This window comes from Vidua chalybeata, chromosome 2, assembly GCF_026979565.1.
Source record: "Vidua chalybeata isolate OUT-0048 chromosome 2, bVidCha1 merged haplotype, whole genome shotgun sequence".
NCBI lineage: Eukaryota > Metazoa > Chordata > Aves > Passeriformes > Viduidae > Vidua > Vidua chalybeata.
In genome coordinates, this window is record NC_071531.1 from 62992724 (window position 1) to 63018354 (window position 25631).

General features: G+C 40.2%; 1 protein-coding gene across 4 annotated transcripts in view; it reads left to right on the forward strand.

Annotated features, from left to right (window-relative positions):
• The window catches only part of BBX (BBX high mobility group box domain containing), a 134660-nt gene that overhangs the window by 16820 nt on the left and 92209 nt on the right, over positions 1-25631 (forward strand). The window contains exon 1 of one of the 4 annotated variants that reach the window (XM_053936267.1): positions 16301-16718. The exons of 2 other annotated variants lie outside the window; for them this stretch is intronic. The gene's annotated coding sequence lies outside the window, so the exon portion shown is untranslated. Of the gene's footprint in view, positions 1-16300; positions 16719-25631 lie in introns of those variants that run through there. One more of the 4 variants, XM_053936271.1, reaches the window with a different exon arrangement.

Consider the following 25631-nt stretch of genomic DNA (forward strand, 5'->3'; position numbering starts at 1 on the left):
TGTACAAGATGTGTGAAGGTGATAGAAACATACTTGTGCTGGTTCGAAGAATGAGTTAAAATATCCTCTTGCTCACAAGGGCTTCATAAAGTCAAGCTTTGTCTCTACCTACATATTTCAGTGTGTTCAGTTCAGCTCTTCAGCCAGAGCTTCTTGTTGTAAGGATTGGTATAAGTGCCCTGAAGGAAGTCAGCATTGTGACAGTGTGGGGTTTTGCAGGGTACTTTGTAATTCAGGTGCCAGATTTGAACTTGTAGTTTAGTTTTAGGTCAGTAACAAGCATGTCTACTGACTGTCTTTCAAAGCAGGTAAGACTGGGAATCCATGGATCTTGGGCTTTCATTTCTTAGGCTAGTACAGTTCAGAACTGTGGACTTGTGTGCACGTAGGGTTTTAAATAACTCCTGTTTTCTCAGTTGGTACACAATCTTGAGCATACCAGAATCTGATTTACAGAAAACTCTTAATATCTTGTTCACCTTCTGATTTCAAATCCAACTATCTGTATGCTATACTATAGATCCCAAGGGAGTTATCTCCCATCCTTGCTCTACAGTTCCAGACAGCGCTATCAGGTTTTTTAACTGCTTTTTTTTTTTTTAATGTGAACAAATTCGCATCTTTTGACTGAATCTTTTCATCTGCTGGGCTTAGGACAGGGGCCTTGCTGTGTCATTCTAGTAATTCTGTCTGCAAGAAAAAGCTCCAAAACATCTGGAAAACAAATTCTAAAAAAAAAAACCCCAATAAAACAAAAATAAAAAGAGAAAACAGCTTATAGATTTTAAGGAGCTTGTCCTGAAGAATGCTGGTCCTGCTTGTTGTCCAAAGAATTGATTTTTATTTCACAAATACAAAAGTTTTTTGTTCCATTCATTTTTAAGAATTGTGCTTCAGTTGTGGAGAGCACAAAGATCTTTATATACTTGATTATTTTAGGGCCCAGTCCTGCAATGCCTCTATCATAGCAGTCTCCTTGAGCTATTGCAGTTGCAGGATTGAAGCTGTATATGCAGCTAATCTTACAGGGGCCTGATCCTGCTCTGAGACTTTTTGGCACAAGTCCTTGGGCACATACACAGTTCTGGGTAAGCTCTTGTGGCTTGGCATCAATGAAACAATGGTAAAGATGGATCTGATTGTGTATTCTGGTTTATGAAGCAGTGAGGTTCCTCTTGGAAATCTCATAAAGTCTGTAACCTGGGCGATTTTTAGAGGTGTTTCTCAAGAAATAAGACAATTAGATTCAGAACTTTTCTCTTTTCTCCTTGAAATGTAAGGCCAAACAGTTGACAGCAAAAGTAGATCAATAAGAATATAGATAAAATAAAAAACAGAAGGAACAAGTGGCCCAGTGGTGTTTGGTTTGTTTTGTGGGTTTTTGTTTGTTTTTAAATACTTCTTTCTCCAGTAAGTACATGAATAAAGTAATTAATTTATGAAACTTCTTGGAAAGTTCCCTCAACAAAAGTTTGCAAAAGTCAAATGTTTTTGTAGAAAAATAAATATTCTGAGAAAATGTAAAACAAATCTTATCCTGACAGTTAGGCAGTAGTGTTTCAGATGGGAACCAGGCTCAAGCCATGTCATGAGTCTTCCTTGACCTGGACGAGATATTTGTCTCATTGGAGAACTCACAACTTTAAGTGAAGTTAATGCAGGCCAATTTTTGCTGCTGGTGTTCAGAAAACTGTGCAATACTTTCAGGAAGAGCTGAAAAATCATCAGGGACTTTTCAGTCTGCTGCTGCTTGGGAGTCCTGTATTGTCAGGTCAGTGAGTTACACTTAACAAAGAGAGCATGCCTAGTTGGGGTATGAAAAGTGTGTTTATGCTTCTACTGGTTTCAAAGCATCCTGAAGAATAAGATGCTAGTTAACTCTCTGGTACTGCAATTAGACAGCCATGGGCATGCAGACATGCAGAAAGTTAGCTCAGGGATCTTCCTGCTGTATTAGTAGCACTGCAGTATACAGGACTCGTAGAGAAATAAATTGAAAATAAAAGGATATGTCAGGATATGATTCACTTGCATCAAAATGAAATTTCTTAAAAGGTCCTAGTATTTACTTCTTTTGTGTTATGGAGTTACTGAGACCTGCAGTGGGTGTTGGATCCAATCCACTCTCTTGCTAGAGCATGCTATTTCTTTTTCTGTGTAGCCAGGGATGGAAGATGGCTCTTAGATACATGTCTACAGTTACAGTGAGACTGACATAATATCAGGGTGCTCCAGGGCAGGGAAAAATCTGAATCAAATAAGCTCTGGGTAAGGAGGTATCTGTATTCCTAACACTCACAGTGGGGTAGAGAATAGTGCTGCCTGTCCTGTCCTTGCAAGGTGATGGCTGTGTTGGGGTCAGGTAGAATATGCTCTGTGGTTCTGATTCCCTCATCATCCGGACTGATTACTCTTCTAGAGCTCCCTACCAGTTTGTCTGTCTGGATTTCCTGAAGTGGAGATTGGGATGGGTAAGGACAGCTGTGAGAGGAGTGTTTTGGTGCCTTCCAGACAGTCAGGACACTGACATACCTCAGTCTGGGAGAGATTCTCAGTGTTGGAGCAAAAGTGTGGTCAGAGATTCTTGTGAACACGTATGAGCTTTGCCTTGTAAGTTAATTGTGTGGCTACTGGGACCTTAACAATATATAAAAAGAGATAAGGGGTTGTGTGTGAGGGAATATGATGGCTGTCAGAAACAACCTCACTTGTGAAGTTACCAGGGAAGCTAGTGAGATTCTGAAACTTCTTGTTTAAGAACATACAATTTATGTTCCTTAGGTATGCTGTGCCAATTGATTCATAGCCTGACATTTTGTTATTGTTTCAGTCTTGAGCAAAAATGCATTCTGTTTATGGATTAAAAAAAAAAATTGCTGCATTTCCTTTGGCTGTGGAGCTGTAATTATTGTTCTTGAGTCCATTTATGAACTACTAAAGGCCTTTAGTAGAGATGATTTGCTTTTGACATCAGGAAGAACTGTTCCTGTTTCAAGTCTGTTGACAGTTTTTTCTCTAGCAGAAGGAAGTTCCAAGGACTTAAGTTTGCTACAGTTAGCATCAAGTACATAGCATGATAGATCTCCCAAGTTCACTGAAGCAGTTTTGGGATGGTGGGGGGGAAGAAGTGCTCCCTAACTGGTCTTGCATTTTTGTGCATCTATTACAAATCACTTGACTCCAAGAACAGACAGGAGCAGGTTTGTTGAGGCTGTTGATTAGGTTCATGGAGTCACATCGTCTGCAGTCCTCTGTGCTCTTGCAGTTTTGATATTTGGAACAGCAGAGGTTTGGCTTAAATAAAAAGAGAACCTCATCCCTTCCCAGTGATTGCAGCTGCTGTTGTCTTTTGCATCTCTACAAAGTAGGTGTGACAAATGCCTGTCAGAGGGGCAGCAGACAACATGTAAGACACGAGGATGAGGATCCATGCATCTTCACCTTCTTGTTACTGTGGTGGAAAAGTCTTTCTATTACAACTGTCTTATTCTTCTTTAGAGAACTTGACTCATTCATTAAGTTGGCCATGTATGATAGAAGTGGCTGGATGAGGAGAGGAAAAACGAAACAGGAAGTCAAATTGCAGTTAAAAGGTAAATACATGGAATAGGGTCTTGTGGGAGAACTAGACATGTCATCACCATATAAAAAATTAAGCATATACATAATTCTTTGAGACTGAAGTTATTATTTGGTTTTAAAATTGCACCTGAATGCAAGGATTTTCAGTCTAAATTTGTATTATTTCTGTGTGGAATCTATTTTGAATATGTGAAATTTGCTAGTGGTGACAAGTATTTGATCATAATGTTATTTTAAACTTGGATGCATCAGCTTCCAAAACTTAGGACTCTTGACAGATATTTAAATATTTAAAACACCCTTTATAAGATTACTAAATCCAGCAGTTCAACTATATAAACAATGCTAGGGATAATGAACCAGAAAATATTCAAAATGGCATACCCTCTCCATAAATATTTCTCTCTTATTTCAACATTCAACAGAATGAATCACAAGAAAAGTAACTCCCAAATGTTTATTTGTTTTAAGTCACTAGTTTACTGATGATCTGAGCTTTCAGGGAAACCCATGAAGTCCCACAAGGTGGCAGAAGCTAACTGTTCTATACTAGACCATTACGTGATTTAGAGGAAAATAAAGGTAATAAACTCATTTTGCTAGTGGCATGCATTCAGATCATAAGTCAGTTAGGCCAAAATTTCAAAAACCACCTTTGTGTTTCTTAGACTTGTGAATAATTCTGGTAAATGAACAAGATTCTGTCCTCAAGAATCTTACTTCCAGACATAAAATTCAAGCATTCTTACTTTGTCAACAAAACAGGACCTTTATTTTCAGTAAGCGGTGGTAATTTGCTTGTAATGTGTATTGTCACTGTAAGTGGACATCAGGGGTGAATCCATTCAGGAACTTAGTGATAATTGACATTCACAGTTTAACAAATTGGCAGTGAGCATCTCCAACTTGCACATTCACACTGACACTGTGGGAATGCTGATCATGAGGTGGGACACAGGGCTGAGGAACTGCAGATGCAAAGGCATTCTCTGCTGCTTCAGTGAGACTGCAGAGATATTTTACTTTGGAAACTGAAAAATCAAAACATCATTAAAAGTATCAGAGTTGGGGGATTATTGGCAATAATCGAAATAGCTTATCCTAACTAGTGAGACAGTGTTGGCTAGTATATAGAACATAAGGCTGAAATTTTGTTTTTCTTTTCCCAGTGCTCCAATCTTTACTTGGCCTGCTGGATTTCTTATTCCATTTTTCTTGCTTTTGTTTCCATGTACCTGCTGATGGGCCAGCACTTTCCTGAAACATTCTGTGATCAGGATGTAAAGCACTGCAAAAGAGCAAGCAATCAAGTATGTCTCCTCAAAAGCATGATTTGAGACCTGTGATGGTATCCCCATGCTTGTTTAACCTTGCACTTTGAGTTCCAAATCTCGTTTTTAAAAATCCTCTCTGGCCTGCCCTAGAAATCCATGGAGCTGGAGGGTTTTCATTGGCAGAAGTAACACTGAAAGAAACAGTAATAAGATGAAGTGATTGTCTCTGATTCAGTGGACCATAAAGTGTTGGTTTGAGACTTGACTCTCTCGATTTTTGATTAGAGATTTTATTTTAAATCAGCTAATGTCCATTTTTGTTTTTTTAAGTGAGGGGACAAATATGTATATTAACCAGGTATCTTCAGGAATGTGAACAGTGTTGCTTATGTGGACAAGACAATGCAATTCAGTAGGATTAGGTGAAACAGCTACCTAAGATTAGGTAGCTTTCTTAATCAATAGACAGATACTAGGAGTAAAAATATTTCAACTCTCATAAGAAATTTAAAATTCCATGCCACTTGGTGTCAATTGCTTGTCATTATGATGTAGAGAAAGTTCCTAATACTCTATTATGGGGGTATCTGTAATAGCCATATAAGGTGAATGAAGTGAAAATCCTTCCACGCCTGATATGAAATAGTATTGATGAAAGGAACTTGCTACACAATTGATTTTAAATGTTCTTGACTTACAGACCTATTGCACTAGTGTGTTGTCCAGTAAAATACCTCCACCTCACTAGTACAGGGATTGTGGGATGAGATAGAGATGAGCGTTCTCAGCAGCTGCCACAAAGAAGTAGCATAAACCATTGTTCTGCCAAAATATATGACCTTTAGGACATTTATTTTTATACCCCTGTTTGCAGGAATGCTTGAAATTTAGAAAAACCCTTGGGTTTAGATCTAACCTGAGTATTTTTAGTGGCTGCAGTCAGATGATACTTATAGTTTCAAGTGAAAATTCTGTGATTTTCAGTAGTTACACCCTTCATTTGCCTCTAATTTGAAAGAAATTTTAGTTTTTACATAAACATCTTAATGATTAGAAAGTAAATAATTATTAAGGATTCAGCATTTGATGAATGTACTAGTGAAAGTTGTTCAATGCAGTTGAAAAGGTGCACTATTTACAGAGTAATGTACCAGTAGGAGCAGGACTCTCAGCTGTGGATTAAGTGATTGTTGCTTATTGAAACAAGCCTGGCTATATCTGTCATTTCTTCTGTTTGAAATTTTCAGTTACATAAGTGAGGTAGATGCCTCGCTTCCATTGCAACTCAGAAGCAGTGGGTCACTTATACTGATGTGAAATACTTAAAAAAACCCCTACATACCTTTATGTAAATACAATGAAAAAAATCAACTTCAGACTTTAAGATGGAAGATCATGTATTACTGTGGTGTCTGTGTTCAGCAGTGTCACCCAATATGATGTGCAAACATGGATGTTAATGTGGCTTGCAGAGAATTTGCTGCTGCTGCCTCTTCAGACCACTATGTCAGGGTAAAGTTTGAATCTTACATTTCTTTATGCATAAAAAGTCAGCGATCATGATAATACCAGGGTTAGAAAGAGTAGTGCAAGCAATTAATTTTAATTTCACCACACAGTCAATACAGGAAAAGGCACTGGAGTGTATATTGGCATATGTGCTTTTGGGCAGAGGAGTAGCTTTCCAGAGAATGGTGGATGCTGTTTCTCAGCAGTGGCAAATTGTTATGAGAGATACCTGCTTTGTGGTGTACTTAAAATTGTTATAATGAAATGGGAGGCTTAGTAAAGATTACTGAATAGTTTGGCAATTGATGACAATTGCTGTATAACTCCAAATTAATCACAGTATTACTAGAGGAAACATGTGGGAGGTGAAGAGGACTGCACAGGGCATGTGCCCCTCCAACAGAGGTATCTTCTTCCAGGAAACCCGGAGTCTTCCCTCCCTATCTGCCAAACCCTGTCTTAAATGCCTCAACTGTTTGCTGACTTTGGTTAATTCAGGGACAATTGGAGTTGCCCCCTCCACCAGATTACCTGCTGAAGTGCTGAATGCCCTCTCTTATCCATGACCAGCTTGGGAATTCAGGGCATCACTGGCCTCTGGTAAATGCCCAACTCAAAAGAGTCCAGCCAGACAAATGGACAAATAGATACTGCCTGTTTAGTAACTAAGCCAAGAGTTGTATACATCCCTCCCAAGTCAGATTTGAGGGATTTTGAGGTCTAGAGAGTTGGCTGTGCAGCATGCAGGGTCTTAAAAAGAAAGAAAAAGTGCAGAGATTCTTTATTATCAACTTCTTGGAAACACCTTGCTAAAATGTAGCATTTAAAAATACATATTAATAGAACCTGGCATCATCTCAAATCTTAAATAGTATGTCTCTACATGGTTTTGTGGTCACCTGAGGCTTCTTCCAATAAGGCAGAACAAGTATCAGAAGGAGGATAGGGTAGCATGGAGCTGTGTGTGTGCTAGTTTAACTTGCATTGAGTAAGGGGAGGCTAGATCATGCAGAGTGGGGCTAGGCTGGTGCACTTAAGAGTTCCTGGTACTTGATTTGTTGGTTTAAATCAGGTTGCTGTGTCTAAGAGGTACCAAAACTACTGAGTCTCTGGGGCCAGTCACTGACAATTAGTGTTGATGAGACAAGGACATGTCCTGGACATTCCTTCTAGAGGCAAGATCTGGTTAGGCTGCACTAACACCTGCGCCTGTGCTAGGAGGTTGCAAATCCTGTCTGTGGATTTCTTTTAGAGCACTGGATGTCGAAAACAGTACTTTCTCTTGGGAACTGATTATTCAATTAACTGGGTATTTATTTTGATAATAAGTTTTATTGTTATTGAAAGTGAAAACTAATTGGGGATAAGATCTGCTTATTAGAGGGCTTGTTCTTGGGTTTTATATGAGTGAGGGAGGCAGGGGAGGATGAGCTTACTGCCTTTGGTGCTCCGGGTAGAATTTTTGCCCTGTTTTTCTGCCTTTCCTTAAAGAAGCTGTCATTGAAAACTGGAGTCTTTGGGAATGTGTGGGAAATACAGGAGTAAGCAGAGCACTGAGAAGTAGGGTCACAGTACAGAAGTAAGGCCTCAACGCTGAGACCCAAGTTACCTGTGTTTCTCTAAAGTATCTAGTGTTTACCAGCCCATTTAGTATCTAGACTGTGTTTAACATTCTCCCCAACCCCCCCACCCCCACTCTCTGGTAGAAAAAGTAACATTAAAAAAAACTAATAGAACAATTAGTGTGCTGAAGATTTGCTTAGGTATCTGTTGATAGGGAGTTTGTGTCTTTGTGGTTTATATACTGCATTGGTTTATAAGTGATGCTGTTAAATTCACAGCCCACATGTTCACCCAAGCAGAAGATCAAATTGTAATACTGGAATCACTTTAATATAAATGTAAATGTTGGAGAAGATGTTGAACTACACCAAATCGCTTGTTACTGCAGTCTCTTACTTCTAGAGGAGCACACTTACACTTGCTCAGGTATTTTCAGCACCAAAGTTAAAAGATGCTTTTGTTCTCCTCCCTTTTCCTGGGCTGTACCAGGCAGGGTCCCAAACAGCAGCAATAGTGGTCAGCTATTTGAGAGATGCAGGGATGCAGCTGGTAACTTCTCTAGAGTTTAACAACACCATCTGGAAGTTTCTTGGTCTCATATGGACCGTTGTACTGCTCTGTTGCAGTTCAAAATGCAGTGGTGGAAAAGTTATCAGTGGGTCAGCTCTGCAGCAACTGCACTTCACAGCATGATGTTTTTGTGCAAATAGCTCTTACTGCTAACCTGTGATTAATTTAAGGAGTGCTGGACAATTGCAGGAGTAGGACAGTTTGTATGACTGGCAAGCCAGTGTTGTACCCTGACAAGTATAGTGGCTCTGCACATAGAGCAAGAATGCAATTGGGATCCATAAGGCTTCTTTGGTAAAGAGTAGCCTATCTTAAACCTTTTCTTTCCATCAGTTAAAAACAAGCAAAAAACAAAAACAAAAAAAAACCAAAACAAAACAAAAAAAAAAAAAAACCCAAAACCAAAGTGCTTGTATATGTTAATGTTGTTACTGTATTGTATTTATACGGGCAGCTATATAACATGGAGATTGGAATCTGTGTTCCTTGCATTCATGCTGGAGTGGCAAGGAAGAGACCCACCCTCTTCTGTGGTGTCACACACATGTATTTTAGACTTGAATGCAAGGATCCTGTATGATTTTTCTTGATGAAGAGATCTGCTGCATTTCTATGTGCAGTATCACTTTGCATACTTCATTAACTTCTGGTGAGTGAAGCTAGAAAGTAGAAAAATAAATTTGTTTGGGGAACTTTTTTATGGGGGGAGATGCATTTTTTGAAGTAAAATATGAATTTTGACTTTCAGTAATCTGTTTTGTATTCTCTTACAGTAAAGTGAAATGTTGTATAGTAAAAACTACTTCTTTTAACCCTGAGTCCCACACAAACACTGTGGAGAAAACCATGGGCCAGAGGATAAAATAATACCCTTTTTTTAATTGAATGACAAGAATTTCTCATTTAGTTTTAGGTATTATGCGCAAAAAATGTAGAGAAGCTTTTAGAGGAGACCATGTAAGAGTCATTGATTCACATCTGGCTTTGGTGTCAGGTCGTTAGACAAGAGCAGACATCATCACAAGGGATGTTACAGCAGATATTTTGCTCTGGTATAAGAAACAGTAAGCAGCATTTAATGCTGGAGATGAAATGACACTTTTTTTAAGTAGGTTTGCAATTTGCAAATGTTGCTTTTGGAGAAGCACCTTCAGTTCAACTTAGTTGGAGTTATTCAGAGGAATTAGTACTTGGTAAAACAAAAGAACAGCTAAAGATTGGGTGACATCTCAGAAAATCAGAGGGTTAGTTGAAAATTTTTTCTTTTTTCGCTGGATTTTCATGTTTGCTACTTCATGTATTTATATGGTGCATTCATGCTGGCATAACCCCCTCTTCCTCGTGTTTCTAGGGAGGAGTCCTCTGTCCTTGCTCACAGCTGTGGTGGCCTTGGCTGGGGCCAGCCATCTTCCTGCAGCTCTGCTTCCCAGGGATGGCTGTGCCAGGCCAGCTGTTTCCAAAACCATGATGTGTGCTGATGTACCCCTGCAGGCACCCTGGGGCAGGGTAGGCCCCCTCTGCCAGGGGGCAGGGGTGGCAGGGGAGGCTGTGGAGATGGGAGAGCAGCCGTAGGTTAAAGAAGCATAAGGACAGCTAAAGGTCAGGCAGGGTTTGCTCTTAAGTAAAAGTGAATGAAAATTATTTTCCTGCTGCTTTTGCTGCCCTGCTCACTTTTCCAGCAAGCGTGTTTATGGAGGAAGATATAACCTGAATATGCCAGGAATGGGATGGCAACCCACCTGCAGGGACCTGACCTCTCCTCCATGCTTGCTCCCTCTCACTCAGTGCTACCACAGAGACTGATCTCATCTCCTCCCGTGGCTGGCACAGTTGCCAGCTGTCCACAGGTGCAGACAGAATATATTTCTTTAAGTGCCTTCCCTGTTTTCTGAATCTTGCCCACTTTGTTCTCCAACTTTTTCCAGGGCCTACAGAGGTCAGTCGGATTTTTGGGCCTTAAATGTAAAAAGAAATCTAAAGGTCACAGATTACATCCCCAAACAAAGCTGAACTTCAGAATTCTGGCAAAAGTGACATCAGTGAGATCAAGCTCGAAAAACCTGAGCTCTAGTTCAGGTGCTCAAGCTTCAGTGGCATTTGATCACTGTCTTAATATACAAATAGGTGCCCAACTTGTGCTTTCTGATGTGCAAGCTAATACTGAAACCTGAAGAAAATTGCAAATGTATCCTGAAAGCAGACCTCGAGCTGCTGTAATGTTTTTTTAGCATTTCATTAAAATAAGCTAAATTTGAAATACTTATTTTTATATACATTAGGATTTAAATTCAGTGAAGTACTTAGTGAATGAGATGTGAAACTGGAGGGAGTGTGAGGGTTTTCTCCTTGCAGAAAAGATGACAAGATTTGGTCCAATACTGGAGGATTTTGTAAAAACAATTATACATACTTTAAAGGAAAGTTCAAATAAACAATTGTGTGTAGTGACTGTTTCTAATTGGGCTTGATGTTTTATCACAATTAGTTTTCCATTTAGGAGGGAGGATAGGAACTATAAAACTTTTTGCAAATTAGCAGAGTGAAATAGTTTTCAACTGCTCTTTGAGTCTTTGCACCTCTTTTAAGTACATGTTTAGAAAATATTGCTGCAGTACATCTAGGAAGAAAACTGAGTTGTTTTGGAAATCTTGTTTCTGATAGAACTAGAAAATAGAGAAGACTATACTAATGGAAATTCGTTTTTAAGACTTTGGATTGCATTTTAACCCCATGGAGAACAGCTGTCATTATTCTTAAAGTAAAAACTAGACAAAACCCTCCTAATTTTAAGAAACTTTGATACTGGAAATGTGTTGATTTTTTTTTTTGCTACAAGTAATATGTGAATTTATATTGTGAGAAGTAAACTTCTGTATCTGTAAATTTGCGGGTAACTTGTTCTCATAATTTTAAAAAGGGCGCAACAGTAATAGGATTTTATTCTGCCACATTGTATGTAGTATCTGAGCACCTTCCACCTATAGCAGAGAAGAAGTGGGATTTAATTTCTCAGGATAACAGTGTGGGGTAGGGATAAGAAGAGACAGCATGCTGCTTGTTGGTAGGATTTTTGGCTTGGGTATTTTGTGCATTATTGATATGATATGATATGATGCTTGTACCTGAAGTTTTTCTGACATTTGAGGTGTGTGGGTGTGTGCAGTAGGTAGCAGGGCAGTGGCTTTCTATGATGGAAGTGTGCTGTAAATTTACTGCATAGCTCAGAAAGCACTGCTGTGTACATGTGCATATATGAAAATATTGGATACAACGTCTAAGAAGTGCTGAGATCCAGGAATCATAAAAATGGTGATTCTGCTATTTCTGAATACACGGATTGTCAATGTTTTCTGGAGTGTTTTATCAGTTAATGTGTCTGTTTAGTGTTATATTGATTGTGTGGTATTGCAGTCTCATATAAGCATTGGATTGGGAGATTGCATCTGTTTTGAGATGAATTGTGACTTTGTTTAGATTTAGTAATTAAAATTGTATTTCTTCATGGAGTTGGAATAAAATGCAGAGCTTCAATAAAGATGCTACTTTATTAGTATTGCTGCAATACTCTATGTATATGTGAGCGCAGTTCAGGTCTGAATTTTACTGGAGGCAGGATTACAGTAGTAGACTGAAATTGCAGATTTGATTGGAGAATTGTTTGGATGCCTTCACTGATAGTCACTTTCAGGTTAAGTTTTGGAGTGATTTAAGCATACTCTCAAGGTATGTTTGTTTCATTCATTTAATTGTTTGCTGGCTCACAACGCAGCTGTGAACTGCTGTATTTTCTAGCTATATAGCAGGGGAAAGCCTTCACTTAGGCAAGATTAATCAGTGCTACTTTTTCTATATTCTTTGACCAGATCTTCTCCATCCTCCAATACTAAGTGATTTTAATGCTCATAAAGTACCCAAGCAAGCCAGGAGAAGTCATTCTGTCATATCAGTTCAGGACAAGATAGATAAACTGATGGAGTGAGTAAATGAGTGATCAAACTACCTCTGGCTTGGCTTGTTTTAAATAAATACAGAGACAGTTTTGTGCCTAATCTCCACGAGCCATTAATGTAGGGAATGAGAGGTGAGAAATTGTCACATGGAAATTTATTTTGACAACAGTACTTTAAGCAATACAAAACATCAAGTTAGTTTTAAAGCCGTAACTGCTTGACTGAAAGTGCTTGGACTTCTAAGTATGTTCATACCCACACTTTTACTGCTTGCTACTTCTTCCTTATGCCTTCTTGTGAAGTAGTTTTTTATCTAGTAGCTAATGGATGATCCCTTTTGATCATGTTCAAGCTTTAAGAAAATATGTATCTCCCTGCAAGAATAAAGGTGACACAATTTAAAGTAGTGGGTTTTCAACTTTTCAAAAATTACTTTAAAGACATTAAAACATTGTCCTGTAGATGATGCGAATGCCTGAAAGAAGGAATGTAAGCCTACCAACAGACTCATCTTCTTAGTTCCTTCTGCAGACCTGTAGGAAGTAATGAGTGCAGTGTTAAAAGCTGCTCATGTACTGCAGTGAGAGACCTCTGGACAGGGTAATAACAGTAGTCAGCAAAGATAATGACAGAAGTCTAACTGTTTGGTAGTTTTAAGCACAAACTGTTTTGGTTTGAAAAGAATGGTGGCATAACATGACTTGAACAGTCCTGGCTGTGAAATCCTACTGAAATGGTAAACTTTGATTTTAGAATGTACTTGTTCTTTTCTTGACCTCAGTCAAGGAGACTTAGGAGAGACAAATGAGCAGAGAGTAATTATTTGAAGTACAAGCAGATGATACTCTTGTTTCTCAAGGAAGTTTCTTGCGTAGAAAGGCAGGGTTAAAGAAAGTGAGCTTTTTGTACTGAAAACAATGCAATACTTTAGCCTGTTTTTCCAGCTTTTTCTTTGTATGACCTGTCATCTTAAGGATGAAGTGCCTTTAATAATAAAAGACTGAAGTGGACTGGTAGAGGAGGGTCTTTCAGAATAGTTTAAAGTCATTTACAAAATACATAATAGCAGGTTACTTAAAAAGATGTGAGAAAGTTTTATTTCGTTACCAAATCAAGATGTGCTTTAAGTGATTTGTTAGTTAACCTCATAACAATGGTTAATTATATTTATTTCCTGCTAGAAGTATTTCTTCTAGGAAAAAAAAAAAAAAAGATGCTTCTGTTTTTGCTTTCTGTTTCTGCTTTTGAGGTTGCTGAAATAAATGGTCCTTGTCTGTCATGTCAGGAGTGCCAGACTGTTTTTCTGTATCTAGTGAAATACTCTCAGGTGTACCTGAAGTAAAGAAGTAGAGGGGAGGAAGGAGGCTTTTCTGTGCACTGTAGCAACACATACCTGTCCAGTATTGATGAGAACTAAGAAGTGCCCTTTCAAAACTGAGTATCAAATTGAGAAGCAGGGGAAAAACAATGCTCATTGCTGTAGAATCTCTTCTATACAGCAGGTAGGAAACAGCTTCTCTGAAATACACAGAATAACCCTGAGATTGGTGGTGGGCTTATGAGCTCATTTATCTCAGGGGTTGTGGACTCCCAGAGCTGTGAGTAATGCAGTACAATTGTTGGTTTTGATTTGAAGAGAAGCCCAGGTATTTATGTAACAATAATTGTATCAGAAAAGCTTTGGGAGTATCTTTGCTGTTTCTCTTACGTTGTTTACTATTAAGAGCTCTTACCTGTATTTTCACTTTCTCTGCTGTTGGTCCACGTACCACCACAGCACAATATTCCATGCAGATTTTGTGGTTTCTTGGTTTAAATGCTCATTAAATCTGTTCAGCTGAGTGTGTAAATCACATTTGCAGTTTTGATATAGCTCTGGCTTTAAGGTGTATGTTTCCTTAGTAAGGAAGCAGCTGTATATCTTTCCAGTGCTAATAGTTTCCCCCAAAAAGAATGATTAAGTACTCGTGGGAGTAAAACTAGTTAAAACTAGTTAAAACTAGTTAAAACTAGTTAAAACTAGTTAAAGCAGGGACACTAGTGCAGAAATGGCATTGATATTAAGGGGGATAGGATGTGGTGTGTTGCTGCCCAAACTCTGGCTAGCCTAGCCTGAATGCTGAGATTCAGGCTGCCTTTAGTCTCCTTGTGGCTTTTGTGATGTTGCTGCAGCACCTGAAGGTCCTGCTGCAATGAGGCTTTGCAGCCGCTCGGTGGGAGCTGACTGCTCCGTCGGAGGAGCTGTAGATGGGGATGTATGTCTGTATCAGTGACCTTCAGCTTACAGCCTGAGGATTCAGTGTAACTGCAGTCACCACAGGCAGGCTGTGAACTGGGAAGCCTTGGGACAAAAGCATGGGTCCTGTCTGCCCACTCCTGGAAATAAAGGCCATAGGCTTTGGAGAGAGGCCAAGAGAGAGGTGTGATTGTGTTTCTAGCTCAGTCTGGATTTGTCAGCAGACTGAGTATAGGACATACTTTGAAACAGTGTCAAAAAGTGAACAAGCCACAGTGAATTTTAAAGGAGTCATTAAATGCTTTCTTAGAAGTTGCTGAGTTTCATAATCTGGAATGGAATCTTCCAAATGGGAGTTAGACATGCTACAGGTTCCTTTACTGAGCAGACAAGAGAAAATATATGAAAGAAGTGGTAAAAATAAAATTGGTTGGCCACCTTGCCTCTGTTTTCTGTTCTTCTGTCAGTATAATGTAGAGGACATGAGATGGGATTTTTTTAAAGTGTAAGAACTTCACTTAAACTGATTTTCTGTTTTATTTTGGCCCTATTTTATATCTACTCTGTACCTACCAGTACAAAACACCCTGCATCTTGCTATACAGAGCTAATGGGGCAAAACATTGAGACCTGAAAGAGGGCAAGACAAGTGTAAAAACCATGCAGTGTCCCTACTTACCTCCACAGCCTCATTTAGAAAAGCCCTAAATGTGTGGGGATTCTCTCCTTTTGGCTGAAAAGTATAGATCATCAGATCCTAGGTGTGCTAGTGTTACTAACATCCACTGCCATGCTGTTTCCTGTTACGAATTTAAATTATTACTTTGAAACACTGGCTGATGGTGCTCATGGTAGTCAGTCCACCCCTTCCTTGTGGTTTTTTGACTTCTGTTTTCCAAGCTCATGTTTATTTAGAATGCTGTATATCACTGTTTTTTGTGGGATTTTTGTAACGCTGTCCTAATGACACAAACCAGCCTTGCTGCTGAGGAATGTGGGGGACAGGCAAGCAGCAGAAGCAGCCCGACTCTGGCACAGGCCAGGACGGCAGCACCAGCCTTCCCGGGGTTACCAGCTCCTGCAGGGAGCAAGCTTCCGTGGCCTGCCTTCCCGTGGGAACGGGAGCCCCGTGGAGGTAGAGAAAGACCTTACAGCGTGGGAGATGCTGTTGTCGAGGTACCTGCTTGCGTCGGTTTGAGTTTTAGAATGAAAAGCCTCTCAGTTCTTCAAGCTGTTTTCCTAAAGAATCCCCCCCTTTTTCTTTTAAACCTCATCAGAAGAAGTTATTTACGCGCTAGACGCGGCAGTTCAGTCCTTCAGAAGATGCCATAATCTGTTGCTGTTAGCACGCCGGAGGAGTTCCCGCAGTTGCAGGGCAGGAGAGTTGGGTCCGTCCCGGAGGACGTGCCCTTTCAAACCGGCTCACGCGTGATAGCGGGCTCGGCGCCCACGGCAGCCCTCACCCCGGGCCGGGGCGAGCAGGGAGGCATCCAGGGCCGCTGCGGGGCCGGGGACTGTGGCGGCAGCGGGGCGGGTGGCGTGTGGGGCCGCTTGCGCAGGGCCGGTACCTCTGCGGCGAGTGCGCTGCGCGGGGCTGCCGCGGGCCTGCGCCCCTGGGCCAGGGGGTGCCGGCGTCCGTGTCAGCCCCGGCGCTGGTATTTCAGTAATGCGGTACTGGTTGGTCATACTGCCAAAACCAAGCTATAAGCAGCGAGTCTTTGCTCCACTTTTCCTCGCTCCGTGCCTCTGCTCCGCCCCGTCCGTGCTCCCCGCGCTGCTGAGATCAGCTTCCTGCTTTTCGTTTCCCTCGGAACAGCGCTGTTACTCCTCCCCCGAAAGAGTTACTTTCATCGGTCTGGAGCTAATTTCTGCGTGTGGCTGCGGGTTCTGTTTGTGACAGGCGAACGCCGGGCTGGAGGAGCGGTGTCACGGCGGTCGTGGTGTGTTGCAGGGCGCCAGGGCTGTAGGCAGGATGGCAGAGCTCTGCGCCGAAAACACTTGTGTGCCAGCTCTGTGACCGGGAAGGCAGAGGAGGTGAGTGCCGCTCGTACTTGGCGTGGGTCCAGGCAGTTGTTGGAGGTGGAACCAAGAGTCACAACCTAGCCCGGCTCGATAACAAGAGACGAGCAATTATGTTGTTACCGTCTCCGATTAGACGGTTTTACTCCTGCTAATACTGTAATGGAGTATACTCAGGAAATTATGTATTTTGCTGTAGTAAAGATCTGTAGTCAATAAAAGTTTATAGTTTGTAAATATGTTTTTTCTCATTGAAAAGTATAAATAGGTATGACACAAATGCAGCCATAAAAGATGATAAAGGTAAAGTTTAAACAACTTTAAAAACCCACTCACGTTATTTCGGAACTTCTGGATGGATTGAGTAATGCAAGAAAAGAGACTTTACAGTGGTTTAGTAATAACTGTGGATCTAGAACAGTGTGATGTATTTGAGGGAGTGATGTTATAACATGGAAATAACATTATACACATGAAAAGCAAAAAAGAAAAAATACTTTTTACAGTTGCCAAGCATCCCTCAGAAAGGAAGCCAGTTTGGTTGAGTGAAAACAGCGTTTGGAATAATGTCAGTTGCAACAGATGAGCAACTTCTACGGAAAAGTGTCTTCTTGCATTATTGCATTGGATTTTTAAAAATTATTTTTCTTTACAGAGTGAAGAATGTAAATATCACAGGTTCATTAATCAATTTTCAGCTTTTCAAACAGATGAGCACCATTCTCTGTATTCCCTCAAAGTTCTGGAATTGCTAATCTGTAACTGGTGGTAGGTTACACAAATACTTTGTGTTGCCAGATTCTGCTTTTGCTGTGTTTTTATTACTGCCTCTTAACAATCAGATTAATGGAATGACTTTTTTTGCTCTGGGTGTGATGCTCTGAGCGAGTTTGCAGAGGACTCTTCATGAGAAGCCACTCAAACACGCAGCTGTGGTGGGCCAGCCTGGTGCTGGATGTGCCACTGCAGCTACAGGGCACTGCCACAGGTCTGAGCTGCTCCCCAAGTGACAGGGGACAGTAGTAACAAATCAAAGACCTTGATCAGGATCATCTGAGGCCTAACCATAATTGCTTGTGCTCTTGATCCAGACAAGGGTGTGTGATTTGAGTAGCTGTTTTCTGTTCTGACAAGTTTAATTTATTGGTTGTTCTGTAAAATGAAAGCCGTGGAACCCTTTATTAGATCTTACAGTGAAGTTCTCCAGTAGCTTTGCTGAAAGCCGTTCTGGAGAAGCACGTGTTTTAAAGTTCGATGCATTGTGGTGAAAAATGAGAGAGGTGCAGTAAATTGGAAATTGGGGATTGATTTCTGGTAAATTTTTTTGATGAATACTGACTTGACATTTTTCCTTGGTGGAAGTTAGCTCTGCTTCTTACCAGCAGCCTTACACTTTAAGGAGTCTTTCAAGAAGGCTGGAGAGACAGGGCATGTAGTGACAGAACAAGGGAGCATCACCTTAAGCTAAAGAAGGGTAGGTTTAGATTAGATATTAGGAAGAAATTCTTCATCCTGAGCGTGGTGAGGCACTGGAACATGTTGCCCTGAGATGCTGATCCATCCCTGGAGGTGTTCAAGAACAGGTGGAATGGAGCTCTTAGGAACATGGTCTAGTTGAAGGTGTCCCTGCCTGTGGCAGAGGGGTTGGAGCCAGATGATCTTCAAGGTCCCTTCCAACCCCAACCATTCTGTGATTTTATGCTTCTGTGATTCTTCAAGTTTCAGGGCAAGTAGAAGTCATAAGGGTGTTGTATTATTGGCTCACACTTACTGCTTGCAGTTGAACAGCTTTGTAGGTAAAGGTGTAAGGGCAAAATGAAAACAAACCACTTTTCTAGCCTAATCTGTGGCCTCCACTTGAGTATTGGTGGAGGAGCATTGTATAGGAGGTAACAATAAAATTTCCAGTCATGTGTGGCCTTGCATCTTTTATATTTGTTTTCATGTGCTGGGTATACTGCACTGCATGGTTTTTCCTCTATGCAATCTTTAAATTCATTGCTGCTAAATCTACTACTTGGTATAGACTTGTGCTCAAGAAATTAACCCTGTGTTATGTCATTACTCTGAGGGATAAAAAAGTGGATAAAGACATTTTATGTGCTGTGCACATTTTATCAGTGTGTTAAAAAGACAACACAAGCCCGTTTGTTTCAGTGTGTTGAATATAAAGATAATTCTATGTGCTAATGTCTTCACAAGAAACGTGTGGTAAATGTGCTTATGCTGTAGATTCCCATTTCCATTGTGGGCCTGAGTATCAACCCTTATTTGCCAAAGTTACTACCTTTTTACTTGCCTTCTGCCAGCAAAGGAACTGTGTAGCATTGAGTACTTCAGCAGAATGTGAAGTGTCAAGTGCAACAGGTATTGGACCTTTGTTCTGTTTTATTCAGTTTGTACCTATTTTCAACATCTCAGTTATAATTGATAGGAGGCGGTTGTAAAAAATCCAACCTGTATCAATAAAGGGTGGCTCTACATTTGGTTCTAATAACTAGTTTTCTTGCTTCACTTCTCAGCTAGAGTCAAAGCATTTGCTGCTTCTCTGTCATACTTCGGCAACCTAGTTTTCTCTTAGCTTGTAGAAATTGGTTTATGTATTTTGGCATCTACCAAAGGGGGATAAGAAGTTGTGTCTTAAAGCTGGATACTTCCTTACTGGAGATATCACAAGGGTACTAAGAAGTGCTCTGTTTTTGTAGGCATGAAGAGAAGAATGAAGGGAATGGCTCCCAGAGTATTTTTTTTCACCTTCAACATGTGTAATGTTGACCACTCTCTTCATTATAGATAGAAGATACAGACATTATTTGAATTACAGCTCCCTGACAAAGAAGTGGAATGCGACATATTTAACGGAAGTAATAGTGAATCACCATATTTAAATGACAGCACTATTACTTAAAGAAACAGTCCTTGCATCTTGGGACCATGCTAATGTTTTTGTTGTATCCTAAACTAGACTGGAGGAATGATCATAGCTAAAATTAATGTTGTTTATTAGCTAAACTCTTTCTGCCTAAAGATAAAACTGACCACTACTTGGTGGACCAGCTAATGTATTGCGAATCAGATTGAAGAACTGAACAGCTCTGTTGCCCCCTAAAAAGGGGTCCAGGAGCGCATAGTAGAAAAGCAGGACAGGGGACACAACTCATTTTGGTTTCAGAGCTGGCCTGTGCTTGCTTCTTGTCAAGCTAGAGCCTTAAGGGCAAGCTAAGTAAAGTCCAAGAGGAGGAGGATGTATCTCCAGAATTAGAGCACTACTGTCTATTTCTTTTACTAGGGTCTTACATGTATCTTTTAAACATGATTTTGCAATCTGGATAGTTTCCAGAGCAGATAGCATCAGTTAGTTACTGATGCTGAAGATAACATATCTTAATTGTGAAGTTGTTTTTATCTTCTGTGATCCTTTCTGAAGTTGATGCTGTAAAGTGTTAATTTCATCAGTTACTCTTGAGATTTTCAGTAGTGGTGAACTACCTGAAAAAGAGCAGATAGCTTCTCCTTGAGTGGCCTGTAAAATGAGTACATTTCTCTGGCCAATATTCTAATATTTCTTAGTTTGTTTTTTAAATGGCAGGGTGATATTAGTTGTTTGCGTGTGATTTGTGTGGAGTTCAGGAAGTTTTTGTTAATAGTTTTCAGGCTTTTGTCATGTGTCAGGTGCTGGCGAAACCAACAACAGGTATTCAGCAGGCATTCACTGGGTCAGTGTTTTGGCTAAGGAAGTCAAATGTTACATCCCAAGGTAAAGTTCCTGTTCTGAGATTTGCTAATGTGTACCCATGCATTTTTTCTGGGGCCTTGTTATTTTCTTAGAGACGCCATGCAAGTACAGAAATACACAGTAGTGAATTTTGACAAGGCATAAAAGGATCAATGTTTACTTTGCTTGGAAATTGCTCAGATGGTAGAGTTCAGAGTTGAAAATGTTTTCTCTGCTCTTTCTCTTGCCCTATGAAAGTAAACTGAAAACCGTAGAAAAATGTGGCATATTGTGTCTTCAGATTTTTGTGTAATATTTTAGGATACCTTAAGCTGCAAAATTATACTGTTAATTGAAAACTTTATACAAACCCAAAATTATAATTGTGGGAAAGTAACAAGAGGAATGATAGTTTCAGGATGAGAAAGAAAACTTATTTTAATATCCCTGTCAAGCTTGCACAGTTTTTATAAAGCCAAAAGGACTGAAACAATGACCTAGAAATGCAAACACGACAAAAAATATAAAAATTGGCTTCTTGGTTTGATTGTATCTTTCTTTCACAGGGAAAAGTAAGATTCTCGCTTTTTGCTGTAAGTGGAGAAGGTACTTATTAAGAGTAAACCACAAAAACCATGCTTTCTTTGGTAGCCAAGTTATGGCACAATACAAGGGGACCTTAAATGCTCTAGAATTGATGCAGCTGTGCCATGACCATGGCTCTCTAAGTTCGCAGCTTCTGTGCACTTTCGGGGTGCTGCCCCTGTTGCAGCACCTTCTAACAGTGCTGTGTCCTCCCTCCTCGTGGCTGTGGTGTAACAGCAGCAGCTTGGACCATTCTCCTTGGACTTCTGTGTGGGATGATGCTGGAAGAGCCTCACTGGGAAGCATGGTCACAGAAGTGGAGGGACTTTGCAGGGAGCTGGGGTCATGTGCTGCTTTGGGACAGTCTTCCCTGATGGCCAGCTAGCCTGACTTGAAACCCTGGCAGCCTCTGAGATTCTTTAGATGTGAAACTTGAATATGGAAGGGCATGGCTTTTGTACTGCTCTACAGATTACTTCTTCTTTCAAAAGCAGCCAGAGAAGGTGCTGCCAGAAAAACCTGTGCATTTCAGCTGAAGATGAGCAGGATCTGCTGCAGGGGAAAGTTACTCAAAATGTATCCACCCCTTTTTATCTGTTACTTCACTACTGCACAGTAAAGTGCTTTTTATGATATCAGGAGATTAAAATACTTTCAAATTAAAGGGATATCTTTATGCAGATGTTCAAACAAAATATTTTCCCCAAACTAATTAAAAAATTCAACTGTCTGTAGAAATGAAAATAATTTGAGTTTTCCTGTTCCCTGCTAGCTACAAGAATATATAAGGGTGTTTTAAATTTAAAATTGTGCTATTGTAGCTGTAACTGTTCCATACTTAAATAAATAACTTTCTTCTTTTTGTAACTAATGCTACCCCTCAAAGCTTGTTAATGTATGAAGTAACTTGGAAGTAGTAATCAAGTAATCCAGGTGTAAACACCTGGACGTTTTTTGGGTAAAGATGCAGGCAAATTCCACACGGGCCTATTGTGCATTGACAAAATCTCAGTAAACAGAATTTTAGTGCATGTCACTCAAGAAGCAGGTTCTTGCTAGTCAGGAGCAGTAAAGTGTTACTAGATGTCAGGTATTTCCTTCTCCCTTCAAGGCTCCAGTAAGGCAGGCAGCTGGCCAAGACCCATTTGAAAAAAAACAATGGTATATTCTAACAATGTGACTGAGGCCTTCCCATCTGTAGCGGTGCTCATGGTTTATTCAGAATGATCACAGGAATAAGACTCTGGTAGAGGTTTTCTGAATTAGATGCTGGGCTTTGACTGAATGTCTGATCTGAGTCCCTGCTCTGTGAATTCTGAATCTGCACCTGGAGATGTTTGCTGCAGGTACTGACATCTGCTTTCTGGTGGACCTCTAGTGAGACAAGGAATCCAAACTGATGTGTTGAAGTGGTGGCTAGGCAGAGGAAAAATAGGTATTTTCTGGGTGGCATTTCATAAGAAATGAATATACTCTATTATCATCAATTTACACTGTTGCTTGTGACTACATTTTCTGCAGTATGAGTTGACAAATGCACATAAAAGCAGATAAATCCTCTGCTTTTGGCAGTTCTAAGAGGTATTTCAGCTTGTCCTGCAGGTCCTTAGAGAAAGACATCTTCAGCTGACTGATAACTCTTTAGCACATTTCTGCTGAGTAATTAAGGTGCAAATAGAGGCTGTAGAGATGCTTAGGCTTCAGTTAGTAATGTGTTTGTTTTAAGATGGTCAGCCTCCTTCATTTATACATAGAAATAATTAATTCTTGAACATTGTGTCATCTCTTGAAGATGATTAAGGAGCATGATATGCTCCCTTTGTCAAGCCTGGTGGGGAGCAAGGGGGCAAGCAGCTACTCAGCTAACCAAAGTTCCCAGGTCTGTGTTAAGACCTCTAGAAAAGGCATATTATGGTTGTCTTTTGGGGTGATAAAAGCCTGGTCAATATCAGAAACCATTTATCAAAAGGAAGTATGCCAACCTAGGTATTTGCAGCACTAACAAAGTACATGATTTGTACAAAGTGCCATGGCTGATCTGCATATTAAGAAGTAGTAAAGTGGCTTAAAGAGTGGTATTTTGCAATTTCTTGTGTTTTCAAGTCTGCCACTGATTTTGGTTTATGCATGTCACCTTTGCAAAACAGGCCTGCTGTGTGGTGTTCACTTTTATCTTGCATGTACCTGCAGAAAAGTATGTATAGATAGCTACACATGTAAACACTTACGTGTGTGTATGTATGAACATGTATGTAATAGAAAAAGTATGTGCATCTTTACTGTGGTAACAGGACAAAATGAGCTTTGGTGGCTATTCCTGATCCCCATTTACTCTTGCAGTTCACTGAAAATATGAGCCAAGGCAACAAGACTTGGCCTAATACATGAGACATGAGTAGACCTCTGGTGCTATCTGCTGCTGATTTCATCAGTGATGTTTTTTGGCATGTTGTGTTAGACCAGTAGTGAACCCACTCTTTCACTGTTGTTAGAGTATGTAAGAGTATCTTATATTTAAAGTACCTAGATAAAGAAATAAAGTGAATTAAATTTGTGTCTAAATAAAAATCCAAATAAAGTAAATGTTGCATAAAGTATTAAGAGTGGCATTACCTTTCATATTATTCTGGCTAGTCAAGGCTGCAAAATATTGATATTATTTTTGTTGATAGTACGAATTAGGCCTGTTTAAGAACTAGGGAAATAGATCCAATTAATGCCTGTACAAACCACTTGAGTCCTGCAGAACTGTTTTCTCACTTCCAGAGACCTCTGTGACTGGACCGCTGAGCAGTGTGTAGCAAGAAATAGCTCTTGTTGATTTATGGACCTAAAAAGATAAAGGTGTCCCCCATCTTGGAAAAATAAATATGATTGAGTCAGTCTTTCTGCAGGTCCTCCACATATAGGGCAAATCGGACCAACCCTTAATTTGTTAGACATGTGAAGCAAGGTGGAGGTGTTGCCTGCTGGGATCAGAGCTTTTAAACATCACTTAGCTGCTGCTCATGCCCTCACTATTTTGAAGGAATCTTCTCTCTTTAATTCTGACATTAGGGCTTGCAAGGATCATTTTTTTTTTCTTTCATGTCTTTGTATAATTGTAGTACCACTGTTTTCCACCTTCAAATGCAGATTGAAATAGGTTGGAGCTCCTTAACCATACCAGAATGATAATTTGCATTTTATAGCATTTTTCACTTGCTGTACTTGAATGATGTATAGGATCAATGAAAAAAGCTACGTGACACCTTTGTGACTGAGGTGATTGAGGCAGGTGGAAGCTCTGAATCACAAGAAGGTTAAGTATGAATTTAAAGAAGCCTTTTGGCTTCCTTGAAAGGTTTGGAGAACCTATGGTTCCTTATTTTGAGGGTGGGGAGGGGAAGCTGCTGCTGCTGGGATTCAGTTATAGGATGTTAAACCGCATGGCAGGGCATAAGGGGGTATATTATAAAATGGTGTGAAAGTTGTGTGTGATGATTAGCACCTGATGCTCACTGTATTAGATTCACCTCTGATCAACAGTGCAAACATCCCAAGAGAAAATATGCAAACAGGAACTCCTAGTCTGTGAAGGAAGAGTAGCAACATGTTCTTCCAGAGTCTGGCATTAGCATGGCAGCAAAGTGATTTCCAGGAACAAAAAAAAGCCTAAGACAATCTTGCCTAAGATGTATTTAGGTGTCTGCAATTCAGTTATTCAACAGGTAACACGGATTAACACAGAGAAAAAAAACGGATCTGAGTTTGTTTTGAAACCAAGGTGTTGATATGAAAAATCAGTACCAGTTTTTCACTTTATTACATAGTTGAAGTGGCCATTAATTTGAAGAATGAATATTTGATGTTTTCATAAAAAATTCTATGCTTAAATTTCTGTAGCGTACCTGGCTGGAGGGGTTGTACAGATAACTGATAGCACATTACAAATATTTATGAAGCTTAGTAAGATTATTATAGATGTTAATACTGTTTATCAAATCATTATTTTAACTCATACTTCAGATACCTGTTCAATCTATTATGGTTCTTTCTTTTGCATGTTACTAGGTAGCTGATTGTTCCATGGCAAGCCTACACAGTGGGTTTGTGGCAGAGGAGGGATGTGGACCAAGGAGGATCCCTTGGCTTGTCCTGCTGCTGCTGCTTAGCAGTTTAATCCGTGTCACCTGAACTGGTGCTTCCCAGGGGTAGCGACGTTTCTCAGAAAAGGTTTGCCCACCCCTGAAGAGGAACAGGCAGCTGCACAAGGGTTAGAATAACACAGCCATGTTTGTTCCCAAGCATAAGGAGAGAACTTGGTTTTGGCCTTGACATGGGCTGGAAGTGGGAAACTAGCATCTAGGGCACACTAAGAAACATCAGCAGGGAACATCATGAGGAAGGCTGCAAGGACTGTGTCATGCTTCAGATACTGGACCTGCATTGGACTCTTGTCAGTGCTCTTGTGCTTTAAGCGGTAAAAAACCTTGTCTTGCACTGGCAAGCTGGACTACAGAAGCTGGTGAGGCTGCAGGAATTGTTTGTGGCCGCTAGATGACTCCTTCAGCCTGATGGTGGATAAACTCAGAGCTGAAAAGAAGTCTGAAGAGCTGGTGCAGGAAGGAGGGGCTGTTCTGGGTCCG